The 16,864-nt window shown below is 43.1% G+C and overlaps 1 pseudogene; it reads left to right on the top strand.

Annotated features, from left to right (window-relative positions):
• Positions 1 to 1,212: 1,212 nt before the first annotated feature.
• On the top strand, positions 1,213 to 2,154 carry LOC124523400 (40S ribosomal protein SA-like; annotated as a pseudogene).
• Positions 2,155 to 16,864: the final 14,710 nt, after the last annotated feature.

The raw sequence follows: 16,864 nt of genomic DNA, 5'->3' as shown, positions 1-16,864 counted from the left end.
ATACTGGTAATCAGCAGCTGGTATCAGGCCTCAAGTAAATGCTTTGATCCTTACGTAACAGAGAGGAGACACTTGAGTAGATAACAGTGCCTACAAAAGATTTTAGTAAAACCCCAGAAGGGAAAGATGTGCACTGTTGAATCAACCTAAAGACTCTGAAAATGGACCATCTGACTGTAGTCCTGAAGTCAGATAAACCAAGCTCATCATCTTCCCATTTCTGCATGGCCATTTCCTTCCTTGTTTGCATTTTAATACACTATCTGTGTTTCACTGGAGTTTTTAAAATGCCACTGCATCTTTGGAAATTTGGCAGAAAAGAAGAATCTGGGTCGCACAACTGTGAAATCTGAATAAGGTATAATTAATATGTCCATCAACTTTCACAGAAGTGATGCTAGTTTGCAAACTATTCATTAATTCCGAACAATAACAGCAACTGGTTACAATGCAGACACCAAGCTGAGGAAGAGAGGTTCAGTGTGGTGTTGACCTGGAGAGCTATTGGTGGTGCACAGGAATGACCCACTTCTACTTGTTCATGGAGAGATGTGACTATTTAAGAATTCGGGGTCAGAATTATGAGAGTGGAAGTATAATTACTCCAGTCCTTTTAAATCCTACCTTGTGAGGGACGCCGAGGTGGCTCAGTTGGTTGAGTGTCTGACTCTTGATTTTGACCCTGATCTCAGCACCAAGCCTGCTTGGGATTCTCTCTCTCCCTCTCCTCTCCCCTCTCTCTCTCCCATGCACGTGTTCTTGCTCTCTCTCAAAATAAATAAATAAAAAACTTTAAAGAATTAAATATTACCTGACTCATGAAAAATATGTCACAGATCGCTAGGGAACTTGGGAAAATGAGCCCTTTTCTTCAGAAATAAAACGTCACAATGGCTACATCTGAAAATCAGGAGAGACCTGATTTCGATTCCCACATCCTAACTAGCTCCTTGGCCTATTTAACATTTCTGTACCTCATCTGCAAAATGTGCTAATAATACCTCTTTAGAATATTGTTTTGAGGATTAAATAAGATAATGCACATTTCTGCTCAACAGGCAGGCAATATGCCAAATAGCTATCATTTCTATTCTATCTCATCAGAATAAGCGATATCAAAAACCAAGTAGACTGCCTTTCCGTGCTACCCAGAGAGGGGTCCATACAGCATTGTTCTGCATTCCTGTCACAACTTAAAGGGAAACTTTCATGATGTCCGGAGCCCTTGATGTCCTACAAATGCAAGGAGGAAGATGTCCTTAAAGTCCCCGCAGCGGGAACCCACCTAGGTGGCATCAACCTTGACTTCCAAATGGAACAGTACATATACAAGAGGAAAAGTGGTGGCAGCTACATGGTAAATCTGAAGAGAACCTGGGAGAAGCTTCTGCTGGCAGCTCGTGCCATTGCTGCCATTGAAACCCCAGCTGATGTCAGTGTCACATCATCTAGGAGTACTGGCCAGTGAGCTGTGCTGAGGTTTGCTGCTGCGGCGGCTGCTGCTGCTGCTGGAGCCAGTCCTATTGTTGGCCACTTCACTTCTGGAACCTTCTTCACTAACCCAGATCCAGGCAGCCTTCCGGGAGCCGAGACTTCTGGTGGTAACCGATCCCAGGGCTGACCACCAGCTTCTCACGGAGGCGTCTTCCGTTCACCTGCGTCCCATCGCTCTGTGTCACAGACTCGCCTCTGCCCTCTGTGGGCGCTGCCAGCCGTTGCAACAACGGGGGAGCTCGCTCGGTGGGTCCCACGTGGCTGCTGGCCCGGGACGTTCTGCGCACGCGCGCGCGGCTCCTTTTCCGTGAACACCCACGGGAGGTCCTGCCCGATCTCTGCTTCTACAGAGATCCTGAAGCATCGAAGAGGAAGAGCAGGCCGCTGCTGAAAAGGCCGTGACCAAGGAGGAATTTCAGGGTGAATGGACTGCTCCCGCTCCTGAGTTCACAGCTACTCAACCCCAAGTCGCAGACTGGTCTGCAGGCGTGCGGGGCCCTCGGGGCCCAATTCAGCAGTTCCCCCACTGAAGACCTGAGCGCTCATCCTGCCCCTGAAGACTGGTGTGCGGCTCCCACTGCTCAGGCCACTGAACGGGCAGGAGCAACCACTGAGTCATCTTCAGCCGCTCTTGCACAAAGGCAAACAAAATGGAAATGAGATTGACCGGAAATAAACCGTTTCTAAAATAAAACCACAACAACCAAGTGGACTGTGGAAAACAGCATGTGGTTCCTCAAGAAGTTAAAAATGAAACTATCATATACTCTAACTACCCTACTGCGAGGGGTATATCCAGTAGAATTGAAAGAAGTGTTTTTTTGTTTTTGGTTTTTTTTTAAAGAAAAACGGAGTTTATTATAAATGCGATATACTGAAAGCGCTAAGGGAGTTACACAGACTGGGTTACAGAACTATAAAAATCCAATAAAGGGAACCAATTGGATCACGGCCCCAAGGCCACAGTCATTTGCCCTCCATTCAGACCCTCAAAGGAAATTCTGCAACTTTCATCAGTTCCAAGAGGAGCCAGGGCTACCTCCTCTGAAGAGCCTTCTCTGAATCCCTCCTCTTCACAAATTACTCTTCCTAAACCTCTTTCTCTGAATTTTCATATATTTTCAGATCTGTCCTGAACCTCATTACAACCAAATTCCTGTTTCTGTCTTATGCCCCGCCCCCCCCCAGACAATGGTGTCTTTTCAGGGAAGCACATGTACCTAATCTGTGTTTATATTTACAAGTGTGCTATTAAAAAAATGGTGAATCTCAGTTTCCTCATCAATAAAATGGGGATAATATCTACTCACACTGCTTCACAGGTGTATGCGAGGGATTCCATGAGATAACGACGTAAAGTCCACTGTACAGGGCTATGCAAATAGATGACAGGTGCAGTCAGGCAATATTTACTCAATGAGAGATTCTATCATGTCCCTTGAGCTAGGATTCTGTTATTTATTGTTGAAACTAACAATTCAGGGCACTGATTAGTAGGAATATACCAGAACAGTGGTTCTCCGTCTCGGCTGCATATCAGAATCACCTGGGGAGCTTTTAAAATCCAGTGCCCAGGCCATACTCCAAGTCAATGAAGTCATAATATCTGGAGATAGGGTCCAGGCATCAGCATCTTTATAAAAACTTCTCAGTGGTTCAGTGAAGCTGCAATGGTTGAGGAGCCCTGCACTACAGAACAGTTGTTCAGGAGCAGTGGTTCCCAAAACTGTTCCCCAAACCAAAGCCTCATTGTGGTGGGCTTTGTGAACCAAATGATTCCCAGGCCTTTCCTCAGACCTACTGAATCAGAATCCCCGAGGAGGTAGGACTCCAGGTTTTTGTTACTGTTTTTGTTTTTATGATTTATTGTCAAATTAGCTATCAACTTGGTGTTGGGGGGAAATTCCCGTGATTCATTGGAAAGCAGGGTCATAAAGAGGTATTTGCACACATATGTCATAACAGTATTATTCACAAAAGCAAAGAGGTGGAAGCAGCCCGGGTGTTTATTGATGGATGAATAGATAAGATATGGTATATACATATGATGGAATTTTACCCCTAAAAAGGAAGGGAATCCTGTCACATGCTACAGTGTGAGTGCACCTGGAGAACATTACACTAAGAGAATGAGCCAGTCACAAAAAGATAAATACTTCACAATCCCATTTACATGACTCTGCTGAAGTCATCAAATTCATAGAAGCAGAAAGTAGAATGTTGGCTTCCAGGACTGGGTGGAGGGAGAAATGGGGAGTTGTTGTTTCATAGATATGGAACTTCAATTTTGCAAGATGAAAATGTTCTGAAAATCTGTTGCACAGAAATGTGAATATACTTAACACTATTGAATGGTATACTGAAAAATGGTTAAGATGGTGGACACCTGGATGGCTCCGTGGGTTAAGTGTCAGCTCTTGATTTCAGCTCAGGTTGTGATCTCACGGTTTGTGAGATCGAGCCCCACATCAGGCTCTGTGCTGAGTGTGGAGCCTGCTTGGGATTCTCTCTCTCCCTCTCTCTCTTTCTCTCTGCCTCACTCTCTCTCAAAATAAATAAATAAACATTAAACAAGAAAATTTAAAAAATCATTAGAATTGTAAATTTTAGGTTGTTTTTACCACATTTTATAAGTATTTAAAAAAAATTTTTTTTTGATGTTTATTTTTGAGAGAGAGACAGAGCACAAGCATGGGAGGGGCAGAGAGAGAGGGAGATACAGAATCCTAAGAAGCCTCCAGGCTCTGAGCTGTCAGCACAGAGTCCTACACAGGGATCAAACTCATGAACCTCAAGATCATGACCTGAGCCAAAGTCAGAAGCTCAGTTGACTGAGCCACCCAGATGCCCAACACATTTAAAAATTTTTTAATAAACATGATGAGCCCTATTCCCTTCCTTTGTTCCCACTAATGCCATGTACTCCTGCCCTTCTCACCACTCTGTCTCAATCCCCTTTGCTTCCTCCTCCCCCTACTTCCCTACCTGCCCTTTAGGTGTCCAGATTCCTTAGGGTTCTGTCCTCAGCTGTCCTCTCTTCCTGTTCTCAAACTGCCAAGGATTTCAGCCACTCCTCCAGCTTTACCAGCCACTTACATGTTGATGGCTCTTCACTGCTCTATCCCAAGTCTCTGAAACAGGACTGGAGCTTAGTAGGCATTCAATAAATACATGTAAGTAAACCAGTATCTAGATCTCTAGCCCCTACCCAGCTTCATCTACTGTCTGAACACCTCCAGCTTACTGTCCTACATTTCTTTCAAGTTCAACATACCCAACATTTAATTTATTGAACCTCTTCTAGGGAGAACAAAGAATTTTCTCCCTGTGATCTTGCTTAATATCGTCCTCAAGGGGCACCTGGGTGGCTCAGTTGGTTAAGCGTCCAACTCCTAGTTTTGGCTCAGGTCATGACCTCATGGTTGGTGAGTTCGAGCCCAGCATCAGGCTATCCACTGACGGCATGGAGCCTGCTTGGTATTCTCTCTCTATCCCTGTCTGTACTCCCTGCTCATGTGTGTGCATGCTCATGCTCTCTCAAAATAAATAAACTTAAAATTAAATATATATTTTTTTAATTTATATATGCATACACACACACACACACACACACACACCCCTCAAGTCTCCTAGCCTGCTTTTACTAAATATCAAAATCCTGCTGATCTTAAACTGGAAATGTCTAGAGAATCTGGCCACTTCTGTCCTTCCCCAGGGCCTTATCTTCTTTCAACTGGACCGTTGTAGCTTTCTCCTTGTCTGCGTTTGCTCCTCCAAGAAGTTCTCCATGCTAGTGCTAGTTTTTTGTTTTTCTTTTTTTCTAAAAGACAAATCTCATTATGTAGTGTATGTTGCTTAAGCTTTAACCCTACTGGCATGTCCATAGACTCCCATCTCCTACAGACTTAATTCCACAAGCATTGGTTGGCCAACAATGCCTCTGTGTTCTGGCCCCCACCTGCTCTGCCAGTCTTTCCTCTCTGACCCCAAATCCCCCCCACTCACAGACACACTTCCCCTCACGTACTGGGCCTCTATAACTCTGTGTCTGTGTCCATGCCAGACTCTCTCTGTGGACAGACTCTCCTCACCTTCCCTACTCTCACCTTCTCTTCTTGGAAACAACTCATGCTCCATAGGTGTTCAGTGAACAGTCAGCAAGGAGCAATATAGTTGGATGGAAACAATTTCACTTTGAAAATTTTCCCACCTCAGCTCAATGGTCCATATCCAGCTTAGCTACTGGTTATAGACTAAAATGTTTATATAAAATTCACCTATCCACAGAGAAAGATATAAGGGCAGGGAGTGGAAGCTTTCTTTAACTGGCAGTATTTAGAATGAAAATAGTCAATTTTAGGGGCACCCAGGTGGCTCAGTTGGTTAAGCTCAGATTGTGATCTCATCGTTCATGGGTTTGAGCCCCATCTGCTGACAGCTCAGAGCCTGGAGCCTTCTTTGGATTCTGTGTCTCCTTTTCTCTCTGCCCTTCCCTGCTCATGTTCTGTCTCTGTCTGTCTGTCTGTATGTCTCTCTCTCTCTCAGAAATAAACAAACATTAAAAATATATAAAAATAGCCAATTTTATCAAAGTCAAAGTAGCATAATGGCTAGGAGCTGAACTTTGCAATTATCCATAGCTGGGTTGCTGTCTGTTCAGCCTCCTTACCTGTCAAATAAGCATAACATTTACCTCATACTGTTATCAAATTTTGGATGAGATGATATATAAAATGATTGCCCTAATACCTTGTATAATGTAATACTTAATAAATGCAGCTATTATTATCATAGAATCAACTTTCTCAATCTGCTACTGAGGCATGGGTTATCCCTAACATGCCTCATTAATATCTCTAGTGCCACCGTATAATTCCTTGTAGGCAGGGGAGTAAGAGGGATTGAAATAATAGGTGCCATCCTGAACAACATAAGATGACAGTTCCTGGTCTTGGGGGGTAAGACTACTCTGTGTATGGGGTGGGATGGGAGTGGGAGAGTTCCATACAAACCTTGAAGAAAAGATTTATGTACCTAATAATGTTGTTACATATGGTTAATGCAATCTAATTCTGCTCATTTGTTCTAATTATACAATTAAGTTTAATTACCCAGATCATACGAATGCATTTGTATTATTAGAAAATAACTTTTAAAGAGACACTGTAATATATTTACCGAAAGCCCAGCTTTGTTCAGAATCAATGAGACAGTCCTAGAAAATTCTCTTACCGGGCACCTGGGTGGCTCAGTCAGTTGAGTGTCCAACTCTTGGTCTCAGCTTAGGTCTTGATCTCAGGGTTACAAGTTCAAGCCCCATGGTAGACTCTGTGCTGGGCATGAAGCCTACTTAAAAAAACAAAAACATTCTCTTATCGTGCCCCGTGTATGACTAGGCTCAGTTACAATCTTTAATTATTCTGCTGCAGCCTGCTATTGCAAGCCACTGACCTTCATGCTTTGTTTGGTTGTCTCTTAAAAATTTTTTTAACGTTTATTTATTACTGAAAGAGAGACGCAAAGCATGAGCAGGGGAGGAGCAGAGAGAGGGGGAGACACAGAATGTGAAACAAGCTCCGGGCTCTGAGCTGTCAGCACAGAGCCCGATGTAGGGCTTGAACCCACAAACCGAGAGATCATGACGTGAGCTGAAGTCAGACGCTTAACTGACTGAGCCACCCAGGTGCCCCTGTTTTGTTGTCCTTTAAATGTTTTCATCCCCGGACAGTGAGCCAGAAGTCCTTCCACTTCTCAAATGAGCTTGTTCTCACAGTTGCGTTGGGAACCACTGAGAAACACTCCTAGCATCATCCTGAGGCCTCGTGTTATCCAGACAATGCTCTCAGCCCTTCAGGTACAGGAAAGTCTTGTGAGTGCTTTCAGTGTATTTTGGGCGACTTGTTGAAACACAGCAGCTGTGAGGCCCCAAATTAATGTTAGCTCGTTCCCAGTGTAGCCACTTGTTCTGAAACAATAGAAAGCATAGGAACAATAGATTGGAGATGCTCATCATCCTTACGGTCTTTCTCATTGAATTTTGTAAACCCTGCACCATGCAGCCTATCCCTAGTGATGCTTTTATAAATCGTGTGTAGTACCATAGGCAGAGTAGGAATCGTATCTCTTTGTTCACACGTGGAAGAAAACGTAATTCCTCCATGAAGAGTGTTCCCAGCAGATTTCCTGGTTCTGTTCTTATAATCTCTGACACATGATGTGGGTCAACTAATTTATAGTCTGATAAGCAGAACAGAATCACCTACAGCCCAACTTTTAGAGAGCTCAGCATGTATCAAGGGATATGAACAGACTATTCAAGACCGTGTTCTCCAGAAGGCATCGACACCCTCCATCCCAAATCCTGTGAGCTACAGCTCTTCAGACTGATTCCTCCGTTAACTTAGCTCATCCTCTTCACACACCATTTCACATATTATCCTTTCAATCTATCGTAGGGCTTCATCCAATAGGACTATAAAAACCTTTTTCTGTTACGTTTGCTCTCTCACTATTGAGAAAGTGTGCAGTGGTCTATTTTGTGCCTAAATTATACATGTAAGAAGACAGACTGAATCCAGTTTTCAAAGTCTAAAGCTTTCTCACTGGCTAAGGCCAGTCAATACCTTCACTTTCTTGTTTTTTTTTTTTTTAACAAGAGGGCAAGGCTGTCTTCTCCCTGCCTTCCTCCTGTGAATGCCCTGAGAATTGCTGAAGCCAGAGAGAAAGATGCTACTGGAACATTTGCAGCATATGACCATTCATGGACAAGGACATGGGTTCCTGAGGTGTTGGTTATAGTGTCCTTTAAGTCACACTTGCTGCTCCCACTGTCTTTCTCTTCACCTTCATTCATTCTCTGTCTCATCCTTCCACAAGATTGTAGGAGTTGTGGTTAAAGTCAGAGGCAGGGAAAAAATTAGGTATAGCCATGGGGCACCTTGAGGGGCTCAGTTGGTTAACCCTCTAACTTTGGCTCAGGTCATGATCTCACGGTTTCTAAGTTCAAGCCCCGCATCGGGCTCCCTGCTGTCATCATGGAGCTCATGGGATCCTCTGTCTCTCTCTCTCTCTCTCTCTCTCTCTCAAAAATAAACATTAAAAAATATTTATTAAAAAAAATTATGTATAGTCAGAATTGTCCTTGAAAATCCCTTTAGGAAAGCACCACATTTCTCTATGTCCAACATATCAACTTTTCATTCCACCATTGTGGTAAACAATTGTTGATTCTTGGTTGAGCACCATTCTTGCATTTATGGACTATGTCTTTAAAAAAATAATACCTTGAAGGGCGCTTGGGTGGTTCAATCGGTTAAGCATCTGACTCTTGATTTCGGTTGGAGTCATGATCTCACAATTCATGAGTTTGGCCCGAGTCTGTCCCCATGCTGATAGTGCAGAGCCTGCTTGGATTCTCTCCCTCTCTGCCCCTCCCCTGCTTGCACTCTCTCTCTCTCTCTCTCTCTCTCAAAAATAAACAAACTTGGGGCGCCTGGCTGGCTCAGTCGGTTAAGCATCTGACTTCAACTCAGGTCATGATCTCACAGTTCATGGGTTCAAGCCCCGAATCGGGCTGTGCTGATAGCTCAGAGCCTGGAGCCTGCTTCAGATTCTGTGTCTCCCTCTCTGTCTCTGCCCCTTCCCCACTTGTGCTCTGTCTGTCTCTGTCTCAAAAATAAACATTTAAAAAATTAAATAAACTAAAAAAATAATGCCTTTAAACTCTAGAACACACAACATGGCAAGATGCTTACAGAATGGAAAGTACAGGGAAATTGAGAAGGTCCAAATGAAGATAAATTCACAGCCCCTATCACATGCCCACTGACAGCTTGCCTCCCCTAACTGTAATGGAGGTCATTAATCAACCTGCACTCCTTAAATTCTCTCTCTCTCCCTCTTTTACATACACACTCTCTCCCTCCCTCACTCACTCACTCTCTCTCTCATACTACAGCTAATGAGTACATGGTGTACTTGGTAAATGTATAGAGAGAACCTAGGTCAGTCCTGAAGACAGAGGTAAGGGAATAAGACAGTTTTAAGGCTTGAATAAGTCAGTAAAGTCCAATGGATCCTTGGAGTTGAGAGAAATGCTAATGGTGAATTTTTTAACTTCATTGCGTTTCTGGGGTTTTCCATGTTCCAACCAACCTTCAACTCTGCACAGGAAGCCACCATGAGGAAAAGAAAATTAACAGAGCAACCTAGATTCAAGGTGCATGTCCTACTACCCAACCTACCAGAAGAAACTTTGGTTCCTATCAGGCATCAATCATTCTTTCCCCATATGGATTTTCTGCTAAATCCATATGTACTTTAAAAATTGTTTGGACACCTTAAAGAGTAGTAGGAAAACAGAAGAATTACCTGGTGTAGCCATCCACCCATAAGCTTTGTTTCTCTCCATTAGTATCAGCCCTGTGGCTAACCTAGATGTTTTTGAGAGAATTCCTCTCCGTAGGCATCTTAATGGAGGAGTGAAGTCTTTAACAAGAGTCTTTGTCAACATTCATATTGGTTGTAGGCCCTAACTTTTTCTAGGAGTTTTTCTAGAAGAGAGATTTCCTAGATAATGGGGGCACTACACTAACACTATATAGTATAGAATTTGCCAGCCAACCAAATCTGTCTCTGGGTTTCTGAATGTTCTGATTTATCCTATTTTTCTATATTCAAAACTGCCTTACAGGACAAGAAGAAAGCTGGTGACAACATTGCTGAGTAGCATAAACCAAACGGACCCATGTGTTTGCAGGGCTCTGTGCTCTAGCCTGACTGCCTGGTCGCTTCCAAAAGCAATTTCTGAAGCTTTAATTGTGGGTCCTCATAGCCTGGCCTGTTCACCACCCAAGACAATTCTCCCCACAATTTCCCAGATCTTCTTCTATGTAACTAAAATCAGGATGTCTCGTGAGTAGCCTTTTGGCTCCCTGCGAACAGATTCACACATCCCACTGTTGTCCCCACAGGCAGAGACTGCTTCCATACAATGCTCAGTCCATCTCGATCCTGCCTCCTATCTGAAAACCTTCCCAGCATTGCCTGGCCTGGCATTGCATGTCCCCTTTCTGGAATTTGCTGATGCTTTTTTTTTGGTACTATCAGTGTCCTGTTTAGTCCTGATATAAGGGCCACTCTCCCCAACCAGATTATAAAGCACCTGTGAACAAAATCAGATCATTCCTTCCTTTTGAAGCCCGTGGTGCCTAAAAGAGTCTATTGTAATCTCAGTTATTATCTGATTATGTCAGGATGCCCAGCCCATCTTCTATAACTTACCCTCCTGAAATATGTTAAATAGGACATTCTAATGCACTGAAATTCACACTTTATCGGTTGCTAGACGACCAGATTTCTAGTCATTTGTGACTTTGAACCAGTCACATAACCTTTCGGAGCTTCATTTCTGTGTATACAAAATGAATATATTATGTAACTCTCTACTTGCCAGATTCAAACAAGAAAGGGTAAGCAAAAGCAATTCATATCTAAAAATACTATTTAGATGTGTGGTTCTATTATCAAGCTGTTTGATCTTTCTATATGTCGTTGACATAAATGAAAAGCGTGAATAGAACATCTTGAACTTTCTGGAAGACATTCCATAAATTTTAGACTTTCTCATCGTTTTTCGGTGATTAATATTCTGTGATTACCTCCACAACTGCCCCCTTTTTTCTTCATAATTATTGTTGGTGTAATTGGAACTGTCTTTCTGAGCTGATTCCTTTCCAGTAACCAAGCTGTCACCACTATAATCTGATCTGAGGAAGGGGAGGGGTCATTGGCTTAGACTTCCATGGTTTCAGGAAACTTTCTGTTTGTTCACAAAACAAACACAGAAGTACAAAGGAAATTTCAAAACGCTGGGAACGAAGCCTGTAGGCAACATTTTATTGACAGGGCTAATTCTGGCACAATTAAAAAAAGAGTTTAATTAAGTCAGAGATAGAGCATTTTCCCCTCAGTGTTATCCCTGCCCTCTTTCCCTCCCTCCACAGGCAGGGGCTTGCTGCCTCCAGCCATCCAAAGGGTAGAGAGATACACAGGTAGACACCCCAGGAAGGAGAATGGATAGAATGCTTTGGAAAGTATGCCCCCAGCCTCGTCATTAGCTAGCATGCTGGCAAACTATGTTTTGGGGGGATTCTTCAATGTTTTTTTTTTTAATCTGAGATACCTCTTTATGACCAGCTTCTTCCCTGGAAGCCACAACATGTCGCTCTCCCATCTGAATCCAAAAATTGCTAGAATTCTCTGAGTCCAAACTCTATTTCAGATGACTTCATCACCTCCGTCACGGGTACTTATTTCAGTTCACTTGACATGGTACTATCCATGACTAAATAGCTTTTTCACTTTTGGCTCTTACCGTTCTTCTAGACTCCAATATCAAAAGAATTCTGCTGCCTCTGGGGAAGAAGGCACATGGCTGTATAAAATGCCCTCTGGAGAGCAAACCCAAGCACTTTGTTCTGTACCTTGTTTTTACTACTGTAACTTTACCCCTTCATTTACTAGACAAGGAAGATCTATTCTGTTTTTCCCATATTTCGTAACTTATAGAGCAGAAAAATAAGGTGATCCATATATATGCTGCAAGAGTGTGGACAGCTGGTAGGCCCAATTCTGCAGCCACTTATATTTAAGGACATAAACTGCTTTGGAAAGTATCTGACTGTGCAAAGAGGGACGTGTGACCAAAAGATGCAGATCTCCCAGCTATCCTGTGAGCTGACCATTCGTCTGTATCAGATCCTGCTATTTGCTGGCAATTATAAGACGCAGTCAGCTACACAACTGGATAGTAAATGAAGCATGTAGGTTTACATTACCGCTCGAAAAAAAGGGAGAAAACAGAGGAAAGAGAGGGAAATGTCTGTCATAGAAAACTAAGTATTTCAACCAAAATGAAAATAAACAAATAGAAAGACTAGCGTTGGGAGCGCCTGGAGGCTCACTAGGTTAAGCGACTGACTCTTGATTTCAGCTCAGGTCCGTAATCTCACGGTTTGTGAGATTGAGCCCCGCATCGGCACAGAGCCCGCTGATTCTCTCTCTCTCCCTCTCTCTCTGCCCCTCCCATACTTGTACTCTCTCTCAAAATAAATAAACTTTTTTTAAAAAAGACTAATGTTGGGGCGCCTGGGTGGCGCAGTCGGTTAAGCATCCGACTTCAGCCAGGTCACGATCTCCCGGTCCATGAGTTCGAGCCCCGCCTCGGGCTCTGGGCTGATGGCTCAGAGCCTGGAGCCTGCTTCCGATTCTGTGTCTCCCTCTCTCTCTGCCCCTCCCCCGTTCATGCTCTGTCTCTCTCCGTCCCAAAAATAAATAAATGTTGAAAAAAAAAATTTTTTTTAAAAATAAAAAAAAATAAAAAAGACTAATGTTGTTATAGGAAAGGAGATGTAGAAAGTTGGTTATTCATTGTGAAGAAATTTAGTAAGCACTCAGATGATATTTCTTTCTCTAGATCTACGAAGAAGTTGGTGTTGAAAAAGCAATATTATCAAGGATAGTAATATATCAGGATGAAAATCAATAGCAGCCACAAAAACGGTCATAAATTTTTCAAAATAATGATTGGAACTCACACTTACAGAATTATAACTGTCACCAGAGTGGCCAAGAACCAACTAGGTGGCCCTGCATCTTCACTGACTGGACAGGAGTGGAGTTAGGCTTGTTTTGGTTTTTTAACACATTGTCTCCAACGAAGTGGCCTTGTCCCTACCTATGAAAGATGACAGAGCTGCCAACTTTTCTTTTTTAAATGTTGATTTATTTATTTTGAGAGAGGGAGACAGAGAATCCCACACAGGCTCCACACTGTCAGGGCAGAGCCCATTATGGGGCTCAATCTCACAACCATGGGATCATGACGTGAGCTAAAAATCCAGTCGGACACTCAACCAAATGAGCCACCCAGGTGCCCCTACAGAGCTACCAACTTGAATATGATAGAAATCTGACCTCAGAAAAGCATTTGATTCTCCTAAACTGTTTTATGTTATCTCCTTTAGGAGAATGTGAAATCCAAAGAAACTGGTGGTGGAGAGAGTGCTGATTTATAGGCTTTTAGATCCATTAATATAAAATCAAAATTAGCCTAAGGCATTAGAAGTCAATGTGGGGTCTAAGATGTCTGGCACAGTTGGGAAGGAACCATAAAGGGACCGATTCTGTTTTGTGAGTTGGGTGTTGTCCACACAGGTGCTCCCACATTGTGAATTCACTGAACTCACACGTGTGGTATGCATACTTTTCTCTATATACTACAAAAATAGAATACACGTATTTCAGTAAAGCATTTGTTTTAAAAAGCCTTTGCATTCTCTCGCCAGATCCACTCTAAATAGCCAACGGACTTGGGGGAGGTCAATTGAACCCTGGTTTCTTCTGCAAAATGAGAAGGTGGCCCAGATGATCCCAGCCCTGAAGCTTCTCAGTGCCGTCATCATTGGCACATGATGAATGCATAGCATTGATATTCTGGCTATTAGTGACTTGAATAATAATCAGAACATGAGCAAAGTTTCCATAGGCCTTCCCAAAAAAGGCAGTGAACTGAAAGGCTCTGTAAATTTGCTGTGTGGGGAATGATGTAGAATAACTGGAACTGTAGGACTCATGTCAATAGCAAAGAAGTAGAACAAGGATGGCTGTCCGTGTGGGCCCCTATTTTAAAAGCAGATGTTCATCACACAGCTAGTGATGTGTGTGGTCACATCAAATTCAAGAGCCTATGTTTCTGTAATAGTTTCTTCTCCATAGTAGCTGCTGGAAATTATGATTCTGCTAAAATATGCTCCGAGAACGTCCAACCAATCCTGCAGTTCGGTGTGCCAAGCCATTCCTTTCCTTCCTTATTTAATATAAAGTGAATTTAAAGGTGATCTGTACAGTGGTTGATTGGCAGCTGGGGAGAGTCAGCATCTCTGTCATCAGTGAGAAGTTGCCAATCACATCATATGTTAGACGAGGAAAGTCCAGGGCCTAGGCTAGAGGGCATTTGCTGGACTGATAGGAGAAATTACTGTGACTTCCATTTGATGAGAAAATAGCTATACCTAAATTCCTGTGGGCTTTTCCTACAATTTGAGTTTCTCAGAAGGCAAAATATATTCAGCAGAACAGAGAAGGGAAAAATAAATGACTTTGATAGTCCACTGCACAATCAAACTAGGTAGTCAGCACCTGGATAATAGAGCCACGGGGAAATTCCTAAAATCTTATGATCCTTTTCTAAAGTCTTTAATGTCCATTAGAGACTGATCACCTGATTCTACAAAGCCACCTGCCTTCATTCCCCTGAAAACCATTCTGGAAAACCAGGCCAGACATGCTCTCTGATGGCCATTCCTCTTCTGAAGCCCAAGAATAATCCTTTGGTACAAACATAGAAGTGTATTATTTAGTCTTCCAGGAAACATGAAGGGAACCAATGAAATGAAGGAAATGCAAATCATGAGCTGTCACATAAGATCCTAATTACCATAATTTGACCCGCCTCCTTCCCCCTGCCGGAAAGTCAGCCTTCTGGATGAGAGGGAGCCAAACCAGCTAGATAACAGCCTTCTGTTCTCTCTCCCCACCCCTCCCCTGCTTGCTTTCTTCCTCTCTTCCTTAAATGATGTTCATTAAGACAGCAATTCTTCTAACAGTTTGTAAGCCTCAATTGTATTCGTGAAAGCTTTGCATGACTTGATAAAATGAGTTAAAGAAAGGAATAGGAGTTGCAGTGGGGGGGGGGGCGGGGGGACGGGGGTGGGAAGCAGATACGTGCTGTCTCTTTATTCCCCAAAGCAACTGTCAGTCTCAGAATATTTTCCTAGAACCTGCCAGAAATCTCTCTGGACTCATCCCTGTTCAATACAAGGGCAGTAAATTTAAAAGGTCCAGGTCTTCCTTAGTATGGTTTTAGAAAGTATTAATAATTCAGAAAAGGGCCAATTCAGATCCTGCGTGTCTACTCACATCAGTAACACCATGCCTCCCACCCCCACACAGCTCCTAAAATATTCCTGTTTCTTAGATTGCTCGCAGCGTTGCTTTGTCCCTGACTTCTAAACTATTTGAGGTAAGTCAACGTGGCGTCGCTACTTATATTTATGGTAGTAAATGAGCCAGGCTGGGAGACATGCAAAAGATGTTAACTTCATGCCTATTAGAATTCACCTAAAATATGCCCATTAAAATCTGGATCTAAAAAGCACACCCCTGCCCACATTGGTGCTGAGCTTTCTGCTTTTTGCTGTGACAAGTGCTGCGGAACTGGGCCTACTGTCACCCTTCAGTTCATGTATGGGATGTGATGGCATGTTTCAATGACAGCTTTAAATCCACTTGCCGAGGCTTCAATAGTGCGGCCCCAATTTAGGACTCGAGCAAGCCCGTTATTAAATCGCAAAGCACACAGCTCTGTGATACTATGTGCCCCTGACAGAGTGGAGGGACAATTCCACTGACCTTTTGTATTTTATAGCATTTGACCACATGGGCTGCTGTAGTTTCAACCAGTGTAGAGGTAAGATATAATTTAATAAAACAACTCACATGCTTTAAAGGAGCAAAAATGTATTGGAGAAGCTGGCCCCCTTCTTAGTATTGGTGTGGGGGCTGCTCATCAAGGAAGGCCAGGAATACTCCAAGCCATTGGAGATAGAGAGTAAAAGATCAGCAGGCCACGTGGGAAGGTCATGAAGTCAGTAAGCAAAGGGAGGAATTCATATGATATTGGGAGTTAGAGGCAAATCTATATTCTATATTCAGGTGAATTGTGACAAGAGGGAGAAGCAGCCAGTTGAGTGAGAATAAGGAGGCCAAGCTGGAGTCAGGGACTACAAATCAGCAGGAAGGACATGGTGGGAAACATAGATAAGCAGATAGATCACTTTGGGTGCTTCGGCAGCAAGTACCAGAAACTTCAACTCAAGGTGGCTTAAACAATAAGGACATTTTTTGGCAAGGATAACTGGAAGTCCAAAGGTAGGAGAAGCTTCAGGTTTGACTGACCACCCTCCCCCCGCCCCACCCTGCCCTGGCCATTTATTTCATCAAGGACTGAGCTTTTTTCCATCTCTCAGCTCAAATGACAACCATGGTGGGTTACCCAATGGCTGCAAGTAGCATTTGGGCTTACATGCTTTCCTCCTCACATCCAGGGAAAGCGAAGGAGTGAGTCTTAGAAGCTGTCCTTGAAGAATGAGAAGAAACCTTCCCCAAAGCCCCTGCAAACCTCTCATAACCTCTCATTGGCCTGAATTATGTCTTATCTCCCTTCCTGAACCATTTACAACCAGGTTAAGATTGTTTTGATTGGCAAAAGTCCATTCCAGGAACAAGAAAATAGGGTCAGGTTTGCCTA

The sequence above is a fragment of the Lynx rufus genome, unplaced genomic scaffold (assembly GCF_022079265.1).
Source record: "Lynx rufus isolate CCGP_SWC_20201006 ecotype Redwood Valley unplaced genomic scaffold, mLynRuf1.p SCAF_4, whole genome shotgun sequence".
In the NCBI taxonomy this organism is placed as follows: domain Eukaryota; kingdom Metazoa; phylum Chordata; class Mammalia; order Carnivora; family Felidae; genus Lynx; species Lynx rufus.
Note: the sequence above shows the minus strand (reverse complement) of the source record. Positions and strands in the feature narration are given on the sequence as shown.